We start from the raw sequence: 7762 nt of genomic DNA, 5'->3' as shown, positions 1-7762 counted from the left end.
CGTTGAACCAGTCAATACCTATTATTAGCTACTGCCTGCCCTCTGCTACAGGGCCTGATGAGCCAGAGAGAGAGAGAGAGAGAGAGAGAGAGAGAGAGGGAGAGAGAGAGAGAGAGAGAGAGAATACCTTCTCAAAGCCTACAAGTGGAGTTGTACGTGTGTTTGTGTGTGAGTTTGTGTGTGTGTTGTTTGGCCAGTGGAGGGCAGAAGTGTGAGCATGTGTAGGTCTGGCAACTACAGGTGTATGGAAGTATTTTTGCTCTTTTGTTATATGTGTGCTTATCTTGTTTGCTTTTTGTGCAGATGTAAAGTGTGCACATCATTGCACATGATTATTTGTGCAAAAATAGAGGCCTGGAGTGCACACACTCCTGCAGTTTTATGCATGCAAGGAAATGTCAAAAATCACAAAATTATATAAAGAGGCGTTACAGACGGCACAGCATATCAAAGCCCTGAGAGCTTGTGTATGTGCACGGGGTGCTAATGTACTGTATTCAAGGTGTATGGGTCTTTACAGTAGGGAAACTAAGTGCAGCCTTGTTCATTTAGTCACATTTTGTCTGCATGTGTGTCTGTGTAGCCTGTGTGTGTGTGTGTGTGTGTGTGTGTGTAGGTATGTGTGTGTGTGAGAGAGAGAGAGAGAGAGAGAGAGAGAGAGAGAGAGAGGGGGGTGGTGGTTGTATTAAACACCATTGGTAAAAGATGTGTCTATTAGTGTGCTAACTAATGAAGGAGAACCCCTCTATGTGACAGATATGGGCCACAAAGGGCTACTTTATTTCTAAAGGGAAACACACTGGCTTATTGCTTATTGCTTTGAATTACTGACCTAATTACATAAACATGTAATCGCTACACTTCCTTTGCAAAGGCACAACTATGAAAAGACACACTCACAAAAGCACACTTTGTTAAACAGTTCTTTCTTAAAGACCATTGCACTGTACAGTATATTGATTGAAATTAACACTTATTGTTTGCGAACATCTCACAGGGGTACTTCCTGAAGTTGGCACAGCAGCAAACGAGTCCTGTTTCAGTTAAAGATAAAAAGCCATTTAGAGTCTGATGCAGATCTCAGCTTTTGTTGAATCTCATAGTGTGTAGTACACTACATTGTTAATCTTTTGCCACAGCAATTATTCAGTTCAACTCAGCTTTATTTGTATCGCACCAATTCACAACCAAGTCATCTCAAGGCACTTTAAACAATACCATCCAGTTCAATTCAACTCATTACAGCACCATGGGAATTTAATTAAAACCAATTCAATATATGATCCACATTAATTTATTTTATAATATTTGCCTCTGCCGGTAAGGTGGTGGAGCATAGGTTTTGGTTGTTGTTCATCTGTTTGTCTGTTAGCATCTTTACACAATCAGTACTGGACAGATCCTATATTTTTTCTGAGATTAGGTGTCGGTCTAACTTAGATTCCATTAAACTTTATGAGTGATCCGGATAAACATCTGGATCCAAGAATTTGCCAAAGGACTCTATCATTGTAAGATAGGGCTATATTCAGTCTATAAAACCAGTCAAACGTTTGGACACACTTTACTATTAAATCCTACGGGAAAGTGTGCCCAAAGTTTCGACAGGTAGCATATCAGTCCAAAATAAATTATCAGGGTGCTTGTCCAAAAAATAACAGGTGAAGTTCCCAACAGGTTTTACAAGATATCAAGTATAGATCTGGATCTTAAGAAAATTCTGGATCCTGCCATCCAGAATAGGAAGAAATAGGGAATCTTTGGAATTTTTGGAATTAATGTAGGACTCGAACATAAGTTGGATATAACATGGATGGAAATGAGCTGCTTGGTGGAGTTCTGCGCTCACAGACAACTTTTCTTGTTGAGTTGATGAATGTCAGTTCCTGAACAAGTCAACAAACTGCAAAGAATCCTATCTTTGATGGAGTCCTCCATCCTAATAATGCACTGGGTGGCAATCGACTGAACAGCAAAAACTGCTGCTTGACAGGAAGAAACCAGGCTCAGGAGAGCATAGAGGGGTCACAGCAAGCAACAGAACTCTAAACCAGGCATACCTGCTGAGAAAGAAAAGCACTAGCACAGATTAATGATGACAACAATGTCAGATGTTTATACATCCCAGAGAGCAGACATGTTTGGCTGTAACTTGACTACTTTTGACACTTTGACCTCAGTTACAACACTGGCAATTGTGGATCCAGAAGTGGATCAAATGTCAGTTTCTAGCCTGACTTGGAGTAAAGCAAGTCTCCTGTGAATCACATGTGGTCCAGTTGTTAGCTTTTAACCAGGATTACAGCAAGGAATTTCTGGGCCAGAAATGATCCCAATACATGGTGGGGCTGCGTGGGGCCACAATTATGGTGGAATTGTGGCCCCATGCAAAAAAAACCCAAGTTCATCTCAATACTTTGGGATTTACCTTTGTTGGAAATGACAAAGGTCAAATGGTTTCTGTCAGTCTTCACAAGGTTTTCACACACTATTGCTTGTATTTTCGCCCATTCCTCTATGTAGCTCCCCGCTAGAGCAGTGATGTTTTGGGCTGTCACTGGGCCAAGGCCTGATCATCCAATGGGCATTATGGGCATGGGCCCAGGATCCCATACTCATCGGGGGCCATGTGGGGCCCACATAGAGCATACACCAGCAGTTTGGACATGAAACAAAATGTATATAAAAGCCAGATAGTTACACCACAGAGTGTAGTGTACTGTTATTGGTACCACTGGCTGAGGGATGTTAGAAATGTCGTTTGGCAGTGTATCATTCACATTTTTTACAATGTTATGGTGTGGAACAGGGCCCCTGGAACTCACTGGGCCCAGGAGCCTGTACACTTTTTAATCCACCCCTGCATTGGGCAACACACACTTTCAACTCTTTCAACAAAGACTTTCTACGGTATTGAGATCTGGAGACTGGCTAGGCTACTCCAGGGCCTTGAAATGAGTAGTTGATACATGGTGTCCATTACAGAGACACCAGCAATGTTTTCACTGAAGAAGACAAAAAGAGATAAAAAAAAATAATGTTACAAGATGTTTGTACACCAAACCTCTGACAGGAATATTTGACTATCTCTAAACTACTGCCATTTCTTGAATGGGCCTTGCCTAAAGAAATAAGTGCAGTTCTGCAGCTGGAGAGAAAAAGTGTGAGCCGACTTCTCCGAGTTCCCCCACCTAAAGACAATCTTTAACAGTTAATAGAAAGGGCAGCAATTACAGCACATCAGACCCATCTGTGGATAACTTACACACACATGTGCACAAACGTGGCGCATATACACCCAATCTGTCACATCTCGACACACTTGCCGTTCAGCATGTCGACATAACGCTACCTAGAGCAAGGCCCGGTGATAATGGATTAGGGAAGTTGCACTATGCCTGTACCTTAAACCACACAAAAAACAAACACGGGCTCTGCATGCACACGTACACACACATACTTCCTCTCTAATTGAGAAAGTGTCTCTTTGTACAACTACTTCTCTCCCTTTGCCCGCTCTGTAGCCTCTTCACAGCTTCGGGGGTTATCTGTCAGCCCTGTCCACTTGGCTCTGGTCAAAGAACAGGCAGACGAAGCAGGCGCACAAGGGCCTTAGTCCCAGTGGCCCTGAGGACAGAGAGACACAGCAGCCAGCATATGTTCCCTAAGTATTGAGCTGGAGGATGGGTGGGGGAGTGTCCAAATAGGGCACCTATTTTCATGTCATCTTTTGTTGTTTTGACAGGAATGGATGCCTCAGTATATAAACAGAATAGAAATTATATATTGTAACACATCATAGCATTTTTGACTGTTGCTAAATAGTAGAGGTTTTTTAGTGTTTATCTGTTCAGTCTGTGTCAAATGAGGTAAGGCTGAAATATTACGCAATGACAAACAGCAATATTATGACATTTAGCAGGTGTGGTTTGGTTAAAAGACCAAACTAGACACTGGACACTGGCTCACTGGGCAGTTTAGGAAATAAAGAGCACTAAATTCATGTCTTTTAAACATCATTGTGAAAAGGTAACTATTTGCCTTAAAATGGACATTTGATGTGATGTTGTAATATGGATTCACTTATATGTGCATAAACATTATTTGCACAACAGATTTTCAAACATGCGTACTACAGTTAAAACACTGACAATCACAACACTCATTTGAGAACATTACAAGAGTTTCTTCTCATCTTTCTTTTCATTGAGTCAGTTTTTTTTCTTCTCTTGGGTCACTTCCTGCTCAAACAACTAACTGCTTAAGGTTTGAGTTAAATTCTGTTGGGTACCTTATGAAGAACTTTTTTCCAACCATGTCACTAAGTAGTCAGATTTTGTTTATGATTAAACCAAAACATTGATTAAAAAATCAATAATAAAGCTTATTGTTAGGGATGGCAGTTAGGCTTCAGCTGTAGATAATTTTAACAACCCAAGGCATAATTGTCATGGCTGCCCTACATATTTAGTATTACTTTCAAAAATAGGTTTAGAGGTCTTACACTCATTCTATTATATGCCAGCTGTTGTTTTTGTCTGCTGTGATCTCAAAATTGATCAAACTCCAACCTCTGATATTGTCAATATATTTATTGTTCTGTTTACACCTGACAATTTTTTCTGGTTTGAGGTCTGTATTGTCCACCAAGAGAAAATGCCAAGTAACAAAGTAGTAACAAGGTAATAACAAGGTAGTACACAAGCAAGCAGACATGTGAAAAATTGCATTTACAACAAAGCTGTTTAAGTGAACACAATATAAAAAAAAAGCAGGTATATACTCTGCTTTTGAGAAATTCTGATTACGTCTTCCCTCCATTTCTTACCGTTATTCTTTATTTTCCATGTGAATATATTATCGTTGCTTTAGTTCATGGTTTCTGCCCTCTCTATCCCAAGCAGTTGAGGCAGATCTGCATACTTCGTGAGTCTGCTAGAGGTTTCTGTCTCTGTGAAAAAGTGGGTTTTTCCTCTCCACTGTCATCTGATGGCCAGTCCCTGCTCAGGCAGGATGAATCAAAACAAGGTTTGATGATGGGTAATTATTCATTTATTAACTGGTTTTATATTAACATTTTTATTAGCATTGGTATAACAATTGGAGAAATGTAGGTCATGTGGTTTTGCTTTCGGACTGACCTAGACTGTGTCTGTAAAAGTATCTTGCCATTTACAAATGCCATTAATGAGTAAAGCTGAATTGAACTGACCTTGCTAGCTATCATTAGGAATACACGGTACCAGTCAAAAGTTTGGACCCAGTTGCACTTAATGGGAATGTGTTTTCTAGATTTTGACTGGTATACTTCTAATGTTCTATGTCTCTGTAAAGCACTTTAAATCTTTCTGTTTTGAATTGCAAAATTGCTGTAAAAACAAACTTATCTTGCCTTTCGGTATGTAGACAATGCAATGCATGATACTGTACACAGTGCAGGTTGTGACAATTAAAACTGTACAAAATATGCTTTAAGCATCGTTATCACAATGTACATGTGGGCAATAGTCGCATTGCAGGTCCTGCAAAGTAGGAGGAACATTCACTCAACATGTTCTCATTGATTTCAAGAGAGCCTGCTAACACACAATAAACAAATAACAAAACAAAAGTTAGCATTACTTAAACTGCTATTCAGGTCATCTGTTAAAAATTCCTTGATCTTTTCATGTCACAATTTGTATCACAAGGTTAGAAATAGGGTTGTAGTATATGGGTAACACCTATGTCACACATTTCCTGATGGCTTCATTGCAGGAAAGTTTCCCTTTACTCCACACACCTGCAACCTTATCTTGGTTTACTTGCATCCAACACTTAATCCACCATGTGTACTTTTATGTGTACGTGCCAACACTGCTTATTAGCTAACATATGTTGTTTTCTTTTCATGGGAAATCAAAGTTATTTTGATTGCATTAACTTCATACTGAATTCACAGTTCTCTCTGCACTCTTAATGTGGGGCAGCCATTTTGAATTTAGAGTGGAGGGCTTCAACTTTTGCTATGATTTTTAATTTGGAGCTTTTTTTTTTTTTTTATATTTGTAGAATTCTGTCATTTATTCCAAAAATAACATTGAAAGATTCTGACAATCTGGAGCTGAGACATGGAAAAAGTCAGTCCATAATCTCCAACTATCGCTGCAGCAAACAAACATGATTCTGTAATGAAAAATACTGCATGTTCTCAGGAAAAATGTTCAAAATCCTTCAACCCTGATGGTGTGCAGATGGACTGGTGCTTATGTCATATATATATATATATATATATATATCCTGTCATATATATATATATATATATATATATATATATATATATATATATATATATATATATATATATATATATATATATATATATATATATATATATATAGTATGCAGATCTGCCTCAACTGCTTGGGATAGAGAGGGCAGAAACCATAAACTAAAGCAACGATAATATATTTACAACAGACTTGCATTGTCACATTCATTTATCCATATCAGTTTATAGTTAGTTTATCTGTGTAACTTGTATTCTTGGCTCTTTCTGTATCTGCACAGTGGTGACATAACAGAGCCAGTGTTGCAGAAGGTATAGAGGATTGTTGCGGGCTATGGAAAGCATTGGTTCTGTGTTGGCTGAGAAGTTGGAGGCAGAGCCATGACGAGGCTTCCAGGCAGTGCTCTGTGTCACCATCACTTGCCATCACTCAGGGGGCCTCTCTGTCGCTTCTCCCTCCGGAGATCAACAACAAGTGGAAAGAAAAAAAGGGGGAGGGGGGGGGGTGTTCGCGTGCATGATTGTGTTGTTGCCACATTGTCACAATATGTTTAAGTTAGAGGCACACAACAGAAGAGAACGTAAACAATGAAGGCAGAAACTGACGAGGACCATTAGGGATGCTGATAAAACTGAGGAAATGAACACAGTTGGCTGAATGGAGGTGTGAGAGCTGAAGTTTTCCATCCTATATAGCATGGTGAAGTAATGGGCAGTGTGGGTAACAGAAGAAAATATTGAAACGATGACTTAAACAAAAAAAAAAAAAAAAAAAGAAAAAGATATAACTAACAATGAGATTTTGACGGCTGAAATAATGCATGCAATGACATCCATGTGATGATGCAACACATTGCAGAACCCAAACACAATTACTTGCTAAAGGTATCTGTGCACACCTTAATACTGTTAACCTTCAGAGTCATGTGACAAAGTGTTTTAGTACACAGTGTCAGAATTGGCATCCCACCAGGCTAGGCTTTCCTTCATGATAAATCTTAGCCATTACATCAGATCTGCTGCTCGGCTGGGGGACATTCCATGATGCACCGAGCACTTCCCTCCATTTTTTGTCTCTTTGATCTTTATTTCCCATGTATAAATACACAACATAATTATTCTATTTCGGTTATTTCCTCTTATTCTTTCTCAGCAGGTATTGCTGGCTCAGAGTGATGGTGTTGATCTGTTTCTCCTGTCTGCTCCACCTAGACCTGGTCGAGCCAGATCACTTCCCTCCACCTCCCTGAGTCTGGTTCTGCTGAAGATGTCTTCCTGTTGAATGATAAAATTTCCTCTCCACTGTGGCCCTGTGCAGCTCAGGATGGTAACTTGAATCAATCAAAGTATATTGATATTCATAGTAGTGATTTTTTTTCCCCATTTGGTTTTTATGAACAGTGTTATGAAAAATTGCACTCATATGGATCATATGATAGAATTTATATGTAAGAAATACTTGCAATGACCTTAATTTAACAGAATCATAAATTA

Source organism: Telmatherina bonti (genome assembly GCF_933228915.1).
Source record: "Telmatherina bonti genome assembly, chromosome: 11".
Lineage (NCBI taxonomy): Eukaryota > Metazoa > Chordata > Actinopteri > Atheriniformes > Telmatherinidae > Telmatherina > Telmatherina bonti.
This window is presented reverse-complemented; position numbering follows the sequence as displayed.